Source organism: Balaenoptera acutorostrata, chromosome 13 (assembly GCF_949987535.1).
Source record: "Balaenoptera acutorostrata chromosome 13, mBalAcu1.1, whole genome shotgun sequence".
NCBI lineage: Eukaryota > Metazoa > Chordata > Mammalia > Artiodactyla > Balaenopteridae > Balaenoptera > Balaenoptera acutorostrata.
The window spans coordinates 88,564,738-88,581,491 of NC_080076.1; the positions used below are offsets into that span (position 1 = coordinate 88,564,738).

The 16,754-nt window shown below is 38.4% G+C and overlaps 1 protein-coding gene across 4 annotated transcripts in view; it reads left to right on the top strand.

Annotated features, from left to right (window-relative positions):
• TMEM132B (transmembrane protein 132B) overlaps nucleotides 1-16,754 on the top strand; it is a 414,018-nt gene that overhangs the window by 360,362 nt on the left and 36,902 nt on the right. The window lies entirely within an intron of this gene.

Genomic DNA, 16,754 nt, shown 5'->3' on the forward strand with positions numbered 1-16,754 from the left:
TAAAATGGGAAATCAACAGTAACACAATAATAGTAGGGGACTTTAACACCCCACTTTCACCAATAGACAGAGCATCCAAAATGGAAATAAATAAGGAAACACAAGCTTTAAATGACACATTAAGCAAGATGGACTTAATTGATATTTATAGGACATTCCATCCAAAAACAACAGAATACACTTTCTTTTCAAGTGCTCATGGAACATTCTCCAGGATAGACCATATCTTGGGTCACAAATCAAGCCTTGGTAAATTTAAGAAAATTGAAATCGTTTCAAGTATCTTTTCCAACCACAACGCTATAAGACTAGATATCAATTACAGGAAAAAAACTGTAAAAAATACAAACACATGGAGGCTAAAGAATACACTACTACATAACCAAGATATCACTGAAGAAATCAAAGAGGAAATCAAAAAATACCTACACACAAATGACAATGAAAACACGATGACCCAAAACCTATGGGAAGCAGCAAAAGCAGTTCTAAGAGGGAAGTTTATAGCAATACAATCCTACCTCAAGAAACAAGAAACGTCTCAAATAAACAACCTAACCTTACACCTAAAGCAATTAGAGAAAGAAGAACAAAAAAACCCCCAAAGTTAGCGGAAGGAAAGAAATCATGAACATCAGATCAGAAATAAATGAAAAAGAAATGAAGAAAACGATAGCAAAGATCAATAAAACTAAAAGCTGGTTCTTTGGGAAGATAAACAAAACTGATAAACCATTAGCCAGACTCATCAAGAAAAAAAGGGAGAAGACTCAAATCAATAGACTTAGAAATGAAAAAGGAGCATAACAACTGACACTGCAGAAAGACAAAGGATCATGAGAGATTACTACAAGCAACTATATGCCAATAAAATGGACAACCTGGAAGAAATGGACAAATTCTTAGAAAAGCACAACCTTCCAAGACTGAACCAGGAAGAAATAGAAAATATGAACAGACCAATCACAAGCACTGAAGTTGAAATTGTGATTAAAAATCTTCCAACAAACAAAAGCCCAGGACCAGATGGCTTCACAGGCGAATTCTATCAAACATTTAGAGAAGAGCTAACACCTATCCTTCTCAAACTCTTCCAAAATATAGCAGAGGGAGGGACACTCCCAAACTCATTCTACGAGGCCACCATCACCCTGATACCAAAACCAGACAAAGATGTCACAAAAAAAGAAAACTACAGGCCATTATCACTGATGAACATAGATGAAAAAATCCTCAAAAAAATACTAGCAAACAGAATCTAACAGCACATTAAAAGTATCATACACCCTGATCAAGTGGGGTTTATCCCAGGAATACAAGGATTCTTCAATATATGCAAATCAGTCAATGTGATAAACCATATTAACAAATTGAAGGAGAAAAACCATATGATCAACTCAATAGATGCAGAAAAAGCTTTTGACAAAATTCAACACCGATTTATGATAAAAACCCTCCGGAAAGTAGGCTTAGAGGGAACTTACCTCAACATAATAAAGGCCATATATGACAAACCCACAGCCAACATCGTTCTCAATGGTGAAAAACTGAAACCATTTCCTCTAAGATCAGGAACAAGACAAAGTTGCCCACTCTTACCATTATTCAACACAGTTTTGGAAGTTTTAGCCACAGCAGTCAGAGAAGAAAAATAAATAAAAGGAATCCAAGTCAAAAAAGAAGAAGTAAAACTGTCTCTGTTTGCAGATGACATGATACTATACATAGAGAATCCCAAAGATGCTACCAGAAAACTACTAGAGCTAATGAATGAATTTGGTAAAGTAGCAGGATACAAAATTAATGCACAGAAATCTCTTGCATTCCTATACACTAATGACAAAAAATCTGAAAGAGAAATTAAGGAAACACTCCCATTTACCACTGCAACAAAAAGAATAAAATACCTAGGGATAAACCTACCTAAGCAGACAAAAGACCTGTATGCAGAAAACTATAAGACACTGATGAAAGAAATTAAAGACAATACAAACAGATGGAGAGATATACCATGTTCTTGGATTGGAAGAATCAATATTGTGAAAATGACTATACTACCCAAAGCAATCTACAGATTCAGTGCAATCCCTATCAAACTACCAATGGCATTTTTCACAGAACTAGAACAAAAAATTTCACAATTTGTATGGAAACACAAAAGACCCCGAATAGCAAAAGGAATCTTGAGAGGGAAAAACAGAGCTGGAGGAATCAGGTTTCCTGACTTTCGACTATACTACAAAGCTACAGTAATCAAGATAGTATGATACTGGCACAAAAACAGAAATATAGATCAATGGAACAGGATAGAAAGCCCAGAGGTAAACCCACACACATATGGTCAACTTATCTTTGATAAAGGAGGCAAGAATATACAATGGAGAAAAGACAGCCTCTTCAATAAGTGGTGCTGGGAAAACTGGACAGCTACGTGTAAAAGAATGAAATTAGAACACTCCTTAACACCATACACAAAAATAAACTCAGAATGGATTAAAGACCTAAATGTAAGGCCAGACACTACAAAACTCTTAGTGGAAAACATAGGCAGAACACTCTATGACGTAAATCACAGCAAGATCCTTTTTGACCCACCTCCTAGAGAAATGAAAATAAAAACAAATGTAAACAAATGGGACCTAATGAAACTTAAAAGCTTTTGCACAGCAAAGGAAACCATAAACAAGACCAAAAGACAACCCTCAGAATGGGAGAAAATATTTGCAAACTAAGCAACTGACAAAGGATTAATCTCCAAAATATACAAGCAGCTCATGTAGCTCAATATCCAAAAAACAAACAACCCAATCCAAAAATGGGCAGAAGACCTAAATAGACATTCTCCAAAGAAGATATACAGATTGCCAACAAACACATGAAAGGATGCTCAACATCACTAATCATTAGAGAAATGCAAATCAAAACTACAATGAGGTATCACCTCACACTGGTCAGAATGGCCATCATCAAAAAGTCTACAAACCATAAATGCTGGAGAGGGTGTGGAGAAAAGGGAACCCTCGTGCACTGTTGGTGGGAATGTAAATTGATACAGCCACTATGGAGAATAGTATGGAGGTTCCTTAAAAAACTAAAAGTAGAAATACCATACTACCCAGCAATCCCACTACTGGGCATATACCCTGAGAATGCCATAATTCAAAAAGAGTCATGTACCACAATGTTCACTACAGCACTATTTACAATAGCCAGGACATGGAAGCAACCTAAGTGTCCATCAACAGATGAATGGATACAGAAGATGTGGCACATATATACAATGGAATATTACTCAGCAATAAAAAGAAACGAAATTGAGTTATTTGTAGTGAGGTGGATAGACCTAGAGTCTGTCATACAGAGTGAAGTAAGTTAGAAAGAAAAACAAATACCATATGCTAACACATATATATGGAATCTAAAAAAAATAAAGGTTCTGAAGAACCTAGCGGCAGGACAGGAATAAAGACGCAGACACGGAGAGTGGACTTGAGGACATGGGGAGGGGGAGGGGTGGGATGAGACGAGGTGAGAGAGTGGCATGGACATATATACACCACCAAGTTAGAATGGATGGCTGGTGGGAAGCAGCTGCATAGCACAGGGAGATCAGGTCGGTGCTTTGTGACCACCTAGAGGGGTGGGATAGGGAGGGTGGGAGGGAGATGCAAGAGGGAGGCGATATGGGGCTATATGTATATGTATAGCTGATTCACTTTGTTATACAGCAGAAGCTAACGCACCATTGTAGAGCAATTATACTCCAATAAAGATGTTGAAAAAAAAAGTTACATGCTACTCCTAGATTTTCATAGCTGAAAACAGTGAAGTTTTCTTCTTCTTTTTTTAAACAGTGAGATGAGAAACTTTATTTAAGAAAGCATTAGATGTTTTTGTAAGTCCATTAAATTTTCTTTGTGATTTACATGAAAATTCTGTTTCAATGTTTGTATATGGATAAGGAAATTTTTTCTTTTTATTGAAGTATAGATGATTTACAATATTGTGTTAGTTTCAGATGTTCAGCAAACTGATTCAGTGATACATATATATTTTTGGATTCTTTTCCATTATAGGTTATTAAGAGATATTGGATATAGTTCCCTGTGCTATAGAGTAAATCCTTGTTATTTATCTATTTTATATATAGTGGTGTGCCTCTGCTAATCCCAAGCTCCTAATTTATCCCTCCCCTCCCCTTTCCCCTTTGGGAACCATAAGTTTGTTTTCTATGTCTGTGAATCTGTTTCTGTTTTGTAAATAAATTCATTTGTGTTAATTTTTTAGATTCCACATATAAGTGATATCATATAATATTTATCTTTCTCTGTCTGACTTACTTCACTCATTTTGATAATCTCTAGTCCATCCATGTTGCTGCAAATGGCATTATTTCATTCTTTTTTATGGCTGAGTAATATTCCATTGTATATATGTACCACATCTTCTTTTTTTTTTTTTCCCACACACACACACTGTATTTTATTTTTACAAGAGATAAATAGACTGACACCAAGCATTGTACATGGATGACCACAACAAAAGCAACAATGATTGCAATTACCAAACATGAAACACACTCATACTATGTCATAATATTGACATTCAGTCCAGTAATCCTCCACTGTAACAGCTCCTTTACTTTGCAGTGAAAATTGATTTGTATATTCTTTGCCTCTGAGTCCTTGTGGGATTTTTTTTTTTAATTCAGACAGAAAGTCACAAAAATTATACTCATCCTCATCAGTTCACTCAGTCCCATGTAATTAATTTTTTTTTTTCATCTTGATCTTTTGTTAGCACTTTTATGAGTTCATCAGTTTTTCATTAGAGTTCTGAAAATGCTTATTCATTCAGTTCAGCAGTACAGTCAGTTACCAGAAACCTGTACTTGTCAGAGTCTTTTCCATGAATTTCTTGAAGATGAAACCCTTTTATAGGAACATACTTGTAAAATCATCAGAGTACACCCAGAACTGTCTGTAAATGACAGAAGACTTAAAAATGACCATGGTTAAAGATTTGATGAAAGTTCATAATAATGCAGTTGACAAGAAAATTAGTTATTTCTGAGATATACATTTTAAAGTAATAACTAGGATTATTACTTATAACCTTATACCAGAACATATAAGATTTTTAGAAGTTTCCTGTAATGTCTGAAACATTTAACATATTTCCATACATATTTCCATACAAATACAAATATAAGATTTTTAGAAATTTCATGTAATGTCTGAAACATTTATATTAACATATTTCCATACATATTTCCATACAAATACAAATATAACATTTTTAGAAATTTCATGTAATGTCTGAAACATTTATATTAACATATTTCCATACAAATAACCCAATGAAAGTTTAGTATTAGTTGTTTTGTTTGTTTTTTTATACTGCAGGTTCTTATTAGGCATCAGTTTTATACACATCAGTGTATACATGTCAATCCCAATTGCCCAATTCAGCACACCACCATCCCCACCTCACCGCAGTTTTCCCCCCTTGGTGTCCATATGTCCATTCTCTACATCTGTGTCTCAACTTCTGCCCTGCAAACTGGCTCATCTGTACCATTTTTCTAGGTTCCACATACATGCATTAATATACGATATTTGTTTTTCTCTTTCTGACTTACTTCACTCTGTATGACAGTCTCTAGATCCATCCACGTCTCAACAAATGACTCAATTTCGTTCCTTTTTATGGCTGAGTAATATTCCATTGTATATATGTACCACAACTTCTTTATCCATTCGTCTGTTGATGGGCATTTAGGTTGCTTCCATGACCTGGCTATTGTAAATAGTGCTGCAATGAACATTCGGGTGCATGTGTCCTTTTGAATTACGGTTTTCTCTGGGTATATGCCCAGTAGTGGGATTGCTGGGTCATATGGTAATTCTATTTTTAGTTTTTTAAGGAACCTCCATATTGTTCTCCATAGTGGCTGTATCAATTTACATTCCCACCAACAGTGCAAGAGGGTTCCCTTTTCTCCACACCCTCTCCAGCATTTGTTGTTTGTAGATTTTCTGATGATGCCCATTCTAACAGGAGTGAGGTGATACCTCACTGTAGTTTTGATTTGCATTTCTCTAATAATTAGTGATGTTGAGCATCTTTTCATGTGCTTCGTGGCTGTCTGTATGTCTTCTTTGGAGAAATGTCTATTTAGGTCTTCTGCCCATTTTTGGATTGGGGTGTTTGTTTCTTTGATATTGAGCTGAATGAGCTGTTTATATATTTTGGAGATTAATCCTTTGTCAGTTGATTCATTTGCAAATATTTTCTCCCATTCTGAGGGTTGTCTTTTTGTCTTGTTTATGGTTTCCTTTGCTGTGCAAAAGCTTTGTAGTTTCATTAGGTCCCACTTGTTTATTTTTGTTTTTATTTCCATTACTCTAGGAGGTGGATCAAAAAAGATCTTGCTGTGATTTATGTCAAAGAGTGTTCTTCCTATGTTTTCCTCTAAGAGTTTTATAGTGTCCAGTCTTATATTTAGGTCTCTAATCCATTTTGAGTTTATTTTTGTGTATGGTGTTAGGGAGTATTCTAATTTCATTCTTTTACATGTAGCTGTCCAGTTTTCCCAGCACCACTTATTGAAGAGACTGTCTTTTCTCCATTGTATATCTTTGCCTCCTTTGTCATAGATTAGTTGACCATAGGTGCGTGGGTTAATCTCTGGGCTTTCTATCTTGTTCCATTGATCTATGTTTCTGTTTTTGTGCCAGTACCATATTGTCTTGATTACTGTAGCTTTGTAGTATAGTCTGAAGTCAGGGAGTCTGATTCCTCCAGCTCCATTTTTTTGCCTCAAGACTGCTTTGGCTATTCGGGGTCTTTTGTGTCTCCATACAAATTTTAAGATGATTTGTTCTAGCTCCGTAAAAAATGCCATTGGTAATTTGATAGGGATTGCATTGAATCTGTAGATTGCTTTGGGTAGTATACTCATTTTCACAATGTTAATTCTTCCAATCCAAGAACATGGTATATCTCTCCATCTATTTGTATCATCTTTAATTTCTTTCATCAGTGTCTTATAGTTTTCTGCATACAGGTCTTTTGTCTCCCTAGGTAGGTTTATTCCTAGGTATTTTATTTTTTTTGTTGCAATGGTAAATGGGAGTGTTTCCATAATTTCTCTTTCAGATTTTTCATCATTAGTGTATAGGAATGCAAGAGATTTCTGTGCATTAATTTTGTAACCTGCAACTTTACCATATTCATTAATTAGCTCTAGCAGTTTTCTGGTGGCAGTTTTAGGATTCTCTATGTATAGTATCATGTCATCCGCAAACAGTGACAGTTTTACTTCTTCTTTTCCAATTTGTATTCCTTTTATTTCTTTTTCTTCTCTGATTGCCGTGGCTAGGACTTCCAGAACTATGTTGAATAATAGTGGTGAGAGTGGACATCCTTGTCTCGTTCCTGATCTTAGAGGAAATGCTTTCAGTTTTTCACCATTGAGAATGATGTTTGCTGTGGGTTTGTCATATATGGCCTTTATTATGTTGAGGTAGGTTCCCTCTATGCCCACTTTCTGGAGAGTTTTTATCAGAAATGGGTGTTGAATTTTGTCAAAAACTTTTTCTGCATCTATTGAGATGATCATATGGTTTTTATTCTTCAATTTGTTAATATGGTGTATCACATTGATTGATTTGCGTATATTGAAGAATCCTTGCATCCCTGGGATAAATCCCACTTGATCGTGGTGTATGATCCTTTTAATGTGTTGTTGGATTCTGTTTGCTAGTATTTTGTTGAGGATTTTTGCATCTATATTCATCAGTGATATTGGTCTGTAATTTTCTTTTTTTGTAGTGTCTTTGTCTGGTTTTGGTATCAGGGTGATGGTGGCCTCATAGAATGAGTTTGGGAGTGTTCCTTCTTCTGCAATTTTTTGGAAGAGTTTGAGAAGGATGGGTGTTAGCTCTTCTCTAAATGTTTGATAGAATTCACCTGTGAAGCCATCTGGTCCTGGACTTTTGTTTGTTGGAAGATTTTTAATCACAGTTTCAATTTCATTACTTGTGATTGGTCTGTTGATATTTTCTGTTTCTTCCTTATTCAGTCTTGGAAGGTTATACCTTTCTAAGAATTTGTCCATTTCTTCCAGGTTGTCCATTTTATTGGCATAAAGTTGCTTGTAGTAGTCTCTTAGGATGTTTTGTATTTCTGCGGTGTCTGTTGTAACTTCTCCTTTTTCGTTTCTGATTTTATTGATTTGAGTCCTCTCCCTCTTTTTCTTGATGAGTCTGGCTAATGGCTTATCAATTTTGTTTATCTTCTCAAAGAACCAACTTTTAGTTTTATTGATCTTTGCTATTGTTTTCTTTGTTTCTATTTCATTTATTTCTGCTCTGATCTTTATGATTTCTTTCCTTCTGCTAACTTTGGGTTTTGTTTGTTCTTCTTTCTCTAGTTTCTTTAGGTGTAAGGTTAGATTGTTTACTTGAGATTTTTCTTGTTTCTTTAGGTAGGCTTGTATAGCTATAAACTTCCCTCTTAGAACCGCTTTTGCTGCATCCCATAGGTTTTGGGTCGTCGTGTTTTCATTGTCATTTGTCTCTAGGTATTTTTTTATTTCCTGTTTGATTTCTTCAGTGATCTCTTGGTTATTTAGTAACGTATTGTTTAGCCTCCATGTGTTTGTCTTTTTTACGTTTTTTTCCCTGTAATTCATTTCTAATCTCATAGCGTTGTGGTCAGAAAAGATGCTTGATATGATTTCAATTTTCTTAAATTTACTGAGGCTTGATTTGTGACCCAAGATGTGATCTATCCTGGAGAATGTTCCGTGCGCACTTGAGAAGAACGTGTAATCTGCCGTTTTTGGATGGAATGTCCTATATATATCAATTAAATCTATCTGGTCTATTGTGTCATTTAAAGCTTGTGTTTCCTTATTTATTTTCATTTTGGATGATCTGTCCATTGGTGTAAGTGAGGTGTTAAAGTCCCCCACTATTATTGTGTTACTGTCGATTTCCTCTTTTATAGCTGTTAGCAGTTGCCTTATGTATTGAGGTGCTCCTATGTTGGGTGCATATATATTTATAATTGTTATATCTTCTTCTTGGATTGATCCCTGGATCATTATGTAGTGTCCTTCCTTGTCTCTTGTAACATTCTTTATTTTAAAGTCTATTTTATCTGATATGAGTATAGCTACTCCAGCTTTCTTTTGATTTCCATTTGCATGGAATATCTTTTTCCATCCCCTCACTTTCAGTCTGTATGTGTCCCTAGGTCTGAAGTGGGTCTCTTGTAGACAGCATATATATGGGTCTTGTTTTTGTATCCATTCAGCCAGTCTATGTCTTTTGGTTGGGGCATTTAATCCATTCACGTTTAAGGTAATTATCGATATGTATGTTCCTATGACCATTTTCTTAATTGTTTTGGGTTTGTTTTTGTAGGTCCTTTTCTTCTCTTGTGTTTCCCACTTAGAGAAGTTCCTTTAGCATTTGTTGTAGAGCTGGTTTGGTGGTGCTGAATTCTCTTAGCTTTTGCTTGTCTGTAAAGCTTTTGATTTCTCCATCGAATCTGAATGAGATCCTTGCCGGGTAGAGTAATCCTGGTTGTAGGTTCTTCCCTTTCATCACTTTAAGTATATCATGCCACTCCCTTCTGGCTTGCAGAGTTTCTGCTGAGAAATCAGCTGTTAACCTTATGGGAGTTCCCTTGTATGTTATTTGTCGTTTTTCCCTTGCTGCTTTCAGTAATTTTTCTTTGTCTTTAATTTTTGCCACTTTGATTACTATGTGTCTCGGCGTGTTTCTCCTTGGGTTTATTCTGTATGGGACTCTCTGCGCTTCCTGGACTTGGGTGGCTATTTCCTTTCCCATGTTAGGGAAGTTTTCGACTATAATCTCTTCAAATATTTTCTCTGGTCCTTTCTCTCTCTCTTCTCCTTCTGGGACCCCTATAATGCGAATGTTGTTGCATTTAATGTTGTCCCAGAGGTCTCTTAGGCTGTCTTCATTTCTTTTCATTCTTTTTTCTTTAGTCTGTTCTGCAGCAGTGAATTCCACCATTCTGTCTTCCAGGTCACTTATCCGTTCTTCTGCCTCAGTTATTCTGCTATTGATTCCTTCTAGTGTAGTTTTCATTTCAGTTATTGTATTGGTCATCTCTGTTTGTTTGTTCTTTAATTCTTCTAGGTCTTTGTTAATCATTTCTTGCATCTTCTCAATCTTTGCCTCCATTCTTATTCCGAGGTCCTGGATCATCTTCACTATCATTATTCTGAATTCTTTTTCTGGAAGGTTGCCTATCTCCACTTCATTTAGTTGTTTTTCTGGGGTTTTTTCTTGTTCCTTCATCTGGTACATAGCCCTCTGCCTTTTCATCTTCTCTGTCTTTCTGTAACTGTGGTTTTTGGACCACAGGCTGCAGGATTGTAGTTTCTCTTGCTTCTGTTGTCTGCCCTCTGGTGGTTGAGGCTATCTAAGAGGCTTGATGGGAGGCTCTGGTGGTGGGTAGAGCTGACTGTTGCTCTGGCGGTCAGAGCTCAGTAAAACCTTAATCCACTTGACTGTTGATGGGTGGGGCTGGGTTCCCTCCCTGTTGCTGTGGCGGTCAGAGCTCAGTAAAACCTTAATCCACTTGACTGTTGATGGGTGGGGCTGTGTTCCCTCCCTGTTGGTTGTTTTGCCTGAGGCAACCCAACACTGGAGCCTACCCGTGCTCTTTGGTGGGGTTAATGGCAGACTCTGGGAGGGCTCACGCCAAGGAGAACTTCCCAGGACCTCTGCTGCCAGTGTCCTTATCCCCACGGTGAAACAGAGCCACCACTTGCCTCGGCAGGAGACCCCCCAACACCAGCAGGTACGTCTGGTTCAGTCTCCCCCAGGGTCACTGCTCCTTCCCCTGGGTCCCGATGCACACATTACTTTGTGTGTGCCCTCCAAGAGTGGGGTCTCTGTTTCCCCCAGTCCTGTCACAGTCTTGCAATCAATTCCCACTAGACTTCAAAGTCTGATTCTCTAGGAATTCCTCCTCCCGTTGCCGGACCCCCAGGTTGGGAAGCCTGACGTGGGGCTCAGAACCTTCACTCCAGTGGGTGGACTTCTGTGGTATAAGTGTTCGCCAGTCTGTGAGTCACCCACCCAGCAGTTATGGGATTTGATTTTACTCTGATTGCACCCCTCCTACCGTCTCACTGTGGCTTCTCCTCTGTCCTTGGACATGGGGTATCCTCCTTGGTGAAGTCCAGGGTCTTCCTGTCAATGATTGTCCAGCAGCCAGTTGTGATTCTGGAGCTCTCGCAAGAGGGAGTGAGTGCACGTCCTTCTACTCCGCCATCTTGGTTAATCTCCACATCTTCTTTATACATTCATCTGTCAGTGGACACTTAGGTTGCTTCCATGTCTTGGCTATTGTAAATAGTGCTGCTATGAACATTGGTGTGCGTGCGTCTTTCCAAATTGGAGTTGCAATCCCACTCCTGGGCATATATCTGAAAAAAGATGAAAACTTATTGAATAAATTGGGGACTATTTCCTCTTCTAACTCATGGAAGAATTTCTGAAAATTGGAGACAATTTTTCTTTAAGCATTTTTTAGACTTTACTGGTGAAGCCATGTGGTACTGGACTTTTCTTTGTGGGAAATATTTTGATTTTTACTTCAATCTCTTTGTTATAGGTCTATCAAAATTTGAACTTCTCCTTGAGTCAGTTTTGGTAGTTTGTGTCTCGCTAGGGATTTGTTCTTTTGTATCTCGTTTTTAGCATACTATTGCTCTAGTATGCCTCTATAATTTTTTTTTCCATAAACTTGGTCCCCTCTTTCATTCCTAATTTTAGAAGTCTGTATTCTGTCTCTCTCTCTCTCATCGATCTAACTACAGCTTTGCCCATTTAAAAATCTTTCAAAATAACTTACTCTTGCTTTATTTTTACTGATTATATTGTTTTCTATTCCTTTTATTTATTTCTACTCTTTCTTATTTCTGCTGGTTTGGGTTTAGTTTGCTCTTTTTATTTTATTCCTGGTCCCTGAAGGTGGAAGTCTAGGTTACTGATTTGAGATGTTTCTTCTTTTATCATATAGGCATTTACAGCTATAAATTTCTGTCTAAGTACGACTTTCTCTGCATCTCATAAGTTTTGGTATGTTGTGTTTTTGTTTTCACTCACCTCAAAGCATTTTTCTAATATCTTTTGTGATTTCTTCTCTGAACAATTGGTTGTTTAAAAGGAGGCTTTAACATTTTCACTTGTTTGTGGATTTCCTACATCTCCTCCTCTTATGCCTTTCTACTTTCCTTCCATACTTATTGGAGAAGATACATTTCAGTTGCTGTACTTTTCAACTCCAGAATTTCCATTTGGTTCTTTTTATCATAATTAATCATAATTTATAGCCCTTTACTGGTATTCTCTCTTTGGGGAGACATCTTTCTCATACTTTCCTTTAGTTCTTTAGACATGAATTTTTTTTTTTTTTTTTTTTTTTTTTTTTTTTAGTTCTTTGAATGTATTTGAAATAGCTGATTTAAAATCTTTGTCTAGTAGATCCAACAGCTGGGCTTCTTCAAGGACACGTTCCATGGATAGTTTTTGTCCTGTGACTGGACCATGCTTTTTTGTTTTCTTGCCTGTCTCCTAAATTTGTTGTTGTTGAAAAGTGGACATTTTAAATAATATAAGGTAGCAACTGAAAATTAGATGATCTCCCCTTCCCTGGGTTTGTTTTTGTTGTTGTCTGTAGCAGCAGTGGTAGTAGTTTGTTTGTTTAGTGACTTTTGTGAACGAATTCTGTAAAGTCTCTATTCTTTGTTGCACATGGCCACTGATTCTCTGTTTGGTTAGCTTGGTGGTCAGCCAGTGATTGGACAGAGATTTCCTTAGGCATCTGAAATCAATGCGTCCCAAACTACCAAGGGTCTCTTTGAGTGTGTTCAGACATGCTTTCAATCCTCAGTCAGGCATTAGACAGCTCTGCCTTAGCTTTCACTTCCTGCTTCCATAGAACTTCAAGGTCAACCAGAGGTGAGAGCTTAGAGCTTTCTCAGGTCTTCCTTGAGTATGAAGGGGTCCTGGGCATGCACACAGCCCTAAGTATAGGCATGGTCTTATAGATTCCCCAGAATATGTATTAACCTTTCAAAGCCCCCTGGACATTCCATTCCTCATCTTTTCCTATTAAGCTTTTTGATTAGTCTATTGTTTGTCACAACTGTTATCCCACTGCCTCAGGCAGCTAGCTATGGAGTTAACTAATTGCCTGTAAGTGCTTTAAACAAATACCTCTACATAAAAAGGTTTTCACACTGGGTGAGTTCAGAGTCAGGTCAGATACAGACAGCTTTGCAAGTGGGATCTTCCAGGGAAGTAGCAGACAAGTCAAATAATGGCAATTCTTTGGGAATGAGGTTTTGAAAGATCTCCAGCCCTGATCTGCTCTCTGTGGCTGTCAGATTGTGGTATTTTTCTGTGAATGTGAGCTGTTATTTTTCAAAGCTACTACTGAGCTGGAGAGTAGGGAATGGGAGTGAATCAAGTTAAAATGCCACAAAATTCTCTGTTTTTACCAAGATTCAGCCATTTTTCTTGAATAAACGCTCTCCTGGCTGTGCAAGCCTTTGTTTTATTTCTAGAGTTCTGAAAAGTTGATTTTGACTTTTTTTTTTTTTGGCCAATTTTCTCATTGCTTTTACACAGAAGAGAATTTTCAGATGTCCCTAATTTGCCATTTTCACAGATGTCACACTAATGTGCAGCGTTAATGGAAACATCTTCATAAAGGAATATAAATATGCTTTCAAGACATAAAACCTAGAGCTGGCACAAAGAGGAACAGAATAAAAGAGTTGTATTTTGATAGATGGTGAATTTTTAGCAGTCTCTGGCACCAGGGGATGATTTAAATGTAATATTTAATATGACAAATTGCTTTCTCATTGTGCCAGAGGCAGGTCGAAACTGCCTTTGGGATTTTTGAGAAGCTCTTGGTGGACACTGGAAACCATTGTTGCAAAAATCTCAGCCACACACTGAAAAAGCTAAAGAAGGAAACATGGTCGCAAATGCATTTGAAATAAAATCAACAAGCTCCGATTGGTTGTGATTTGTTGTTATGAAAAATAAAGTCACCTCCCTTGAAACTCAGTTTGGGAAAATGATTATAGTGTCTACTTTAAAGGCTGTGACCTTCTTCAGGGTAGAGACTGATGTTTATTTTTGTCTTTTCTCTTTCCCTAGAGCCCAGCATGTTGTCTAATCTCATGTGCATTAGTCAAGACCTTCAGTTTCAAGTGACATAAACCTAATTAAAAGTGTTTTAAGTAAAACAGTTTATTTTATATCTCTAAATTTCCAAAGATAACAGACACAGATGTAGCTGGGTTCAGGAACCCAGAAATCTTTCCCAGGAATCTGTCTTTCTCCTACCATTGTGTCTGATTTCTTTTGTTTGGGTTTCACTTGAATCAGTCTTTGTGGACATGGAGATGGAATACCTTGATGGACCACAATTCAATTTGGTTAATCTGCTCATTTGTGAAGCCTGATTTGGTGGCCTGGGTCAGTGCCATCCAAGCCACATTCATTGATAGCAGAGTGGGATGATACCCAAAGGAAAAAATGAAATGTCATTTCAAAAAAAGGAAGGAGGGGTGGATGTTCAGTATCCATGGATGTGCATCAAGCAAAATTAATGCCTGTGTATTACACACAGAAAGCACCCATACTGATTTTTCCAATTGTATCATGAGTTGAATTTAGCAGTCTGTTCTAGAACCGTGATTCTGTCCCTGTTCTTCACGCACACTGTGATTATTCCACACCATTATCCCACCTTTGGTAGGTTCTCATCTCAGCTTCTGCACTGCTTCCTGCTTCCTGTCTTCGCTGTACAGCTTACATGTAAAAGTACATAAATTTCATCTCCCTGGTGACAGTGGGATCTTCAGGAACATGGACTATATTTATATTCTTTTGCACGTATCTCCTTGAGATTCCATCTAGAGGAAAAGAAATATGTAAAACAACTTATTTTTTCATCTCTCTTAGATTGGGTTGGCATTGTTTTCAAATATTCATTACAAAGCTGATGTTTCCTATTGACAAGTAGGTACTATTTACAGCTTTAATATCAATGAAAAACAATCTGTAAACTGGGAACAATACTAGTAATTACTTTAGGAGGGTTGTTGAGAAAAGTCAATGAGCAATTAATTGCATGTCAAGTACTCAGAACTCTCCCCCTCCTCCTCCCCCTTCCCCTCCTCCCCTCCTCCCCCTCCTCCTCCCCCTCCTTCTCCCCCTCCCCCTCCTCCCCTCCTCCTCCTCCCCCTCCTCCCCTTCCCCCATCCCCTCCTCCTCCCCTCCCCCTCCTCCCCTCCTCCTCCTCCTCCTCCTCACCCCCGTTCTCCTTTTCCTTCTTCTTCTTTGACTGCATCTCTTACCCTTTTTCACATTTGGGGTGGAGAATGAGGGGCTGATTTAGAACATTGAATGTGGGACCCACTTAGTGCATGAACTGAGAGTAGGGGCTCCCGGGAGTGAAAGGAACACTTGAAATGATGATCTGTTTGGTCCATTCTGGTGGAGCCAATTGCTGAGTGTTTGGTGAATCTCACTGCTGAGCTGAGTTGCCCAGTGTCCACCAGCTTCTCTAGTTGACTTCTTCTCTTCAGACAAGTGTGGAAGTAGCATCTCCACCACAGTCCCTTTGTGAACCCACTCAGTGGTTCTCTAATTCATTTGTGAAGCACATCTTGTACAGCATCCACTGTAATCTCTGTATTTATTGAGTTCTTGTGGCTCGTTATGAGCCATCTCTGTTCTAAATCTGGTCCATAGATTGACCCATTAAATCCTCATAAGGTCACCACACAGTAGGTACTTTTATTATCCCTGTATTGCAGATCAGGGAACCCTGGCACACGGGGAAGTATCTTGTGGCAGATGCTGTTAATGGATTATAAAAAGCCATTTACAAACCCCTCCTCCACGACCAGCTCCACTATCAAAGCCCACTTCCCCAGCCTCCTTTACAGGTGGGCTGGCCGTGTGACAAGCTTTGGACTTCCTGATGAAGAGGAGCTGGTGCGGCAGGTGACCCCTCCCCCCTCAGCCTTCTCCCTGCTTAGACAGTGGATGGAGATGGCTGGTGTGATAGATGCCATCTTGCTATGTTGAGGGAGTGGCCAAGAGAGCTGCAGAGAGTAGTAGCCCTCCCCTCACTGAGTCACTGGACCAGAGCCAGCAGACACATTAGCTCCAGAATTCCGGTTATGAGTGAAGCGTATGAACCCGTGTTGGGTTATTTCACTTGAGTCAGATTTTCTGTAACTGCAGATCCACACGATCCTCACCGAATCAGAGGCTGACGCAGTTTCAAACACAGTCCAGTCCACACAGAGCCCATGCATGCTCTCTTCTGTACTGCTTCTCCCATGCCAGGTACTGTCCCAGGTTCTCTGGGTGCAGTGGAGGTCAGAGCAATGATGGCTTTGACCCTTGGGGAGTTTACAATCTCATGAGCAGTCAGAGATTAAAACATAAACACAAAATAAATATATAGTGACGACTTGTGGTTCTTACCATGCAGGACAGACTAGGTGCTATGAGGAATAATAATGCAGTGCTAACACACACTGGGGGCAGGCAGAAAAGCCCCGTTTCTCCAAAGAAGTGGACATTTACGCTGAGATCTGAAGGATGGAAGGAATGGGGAGGCCTGTTTTCGGTAGAGAGCTCTGCATATGAAAGAGCAGGAGGCGTGAA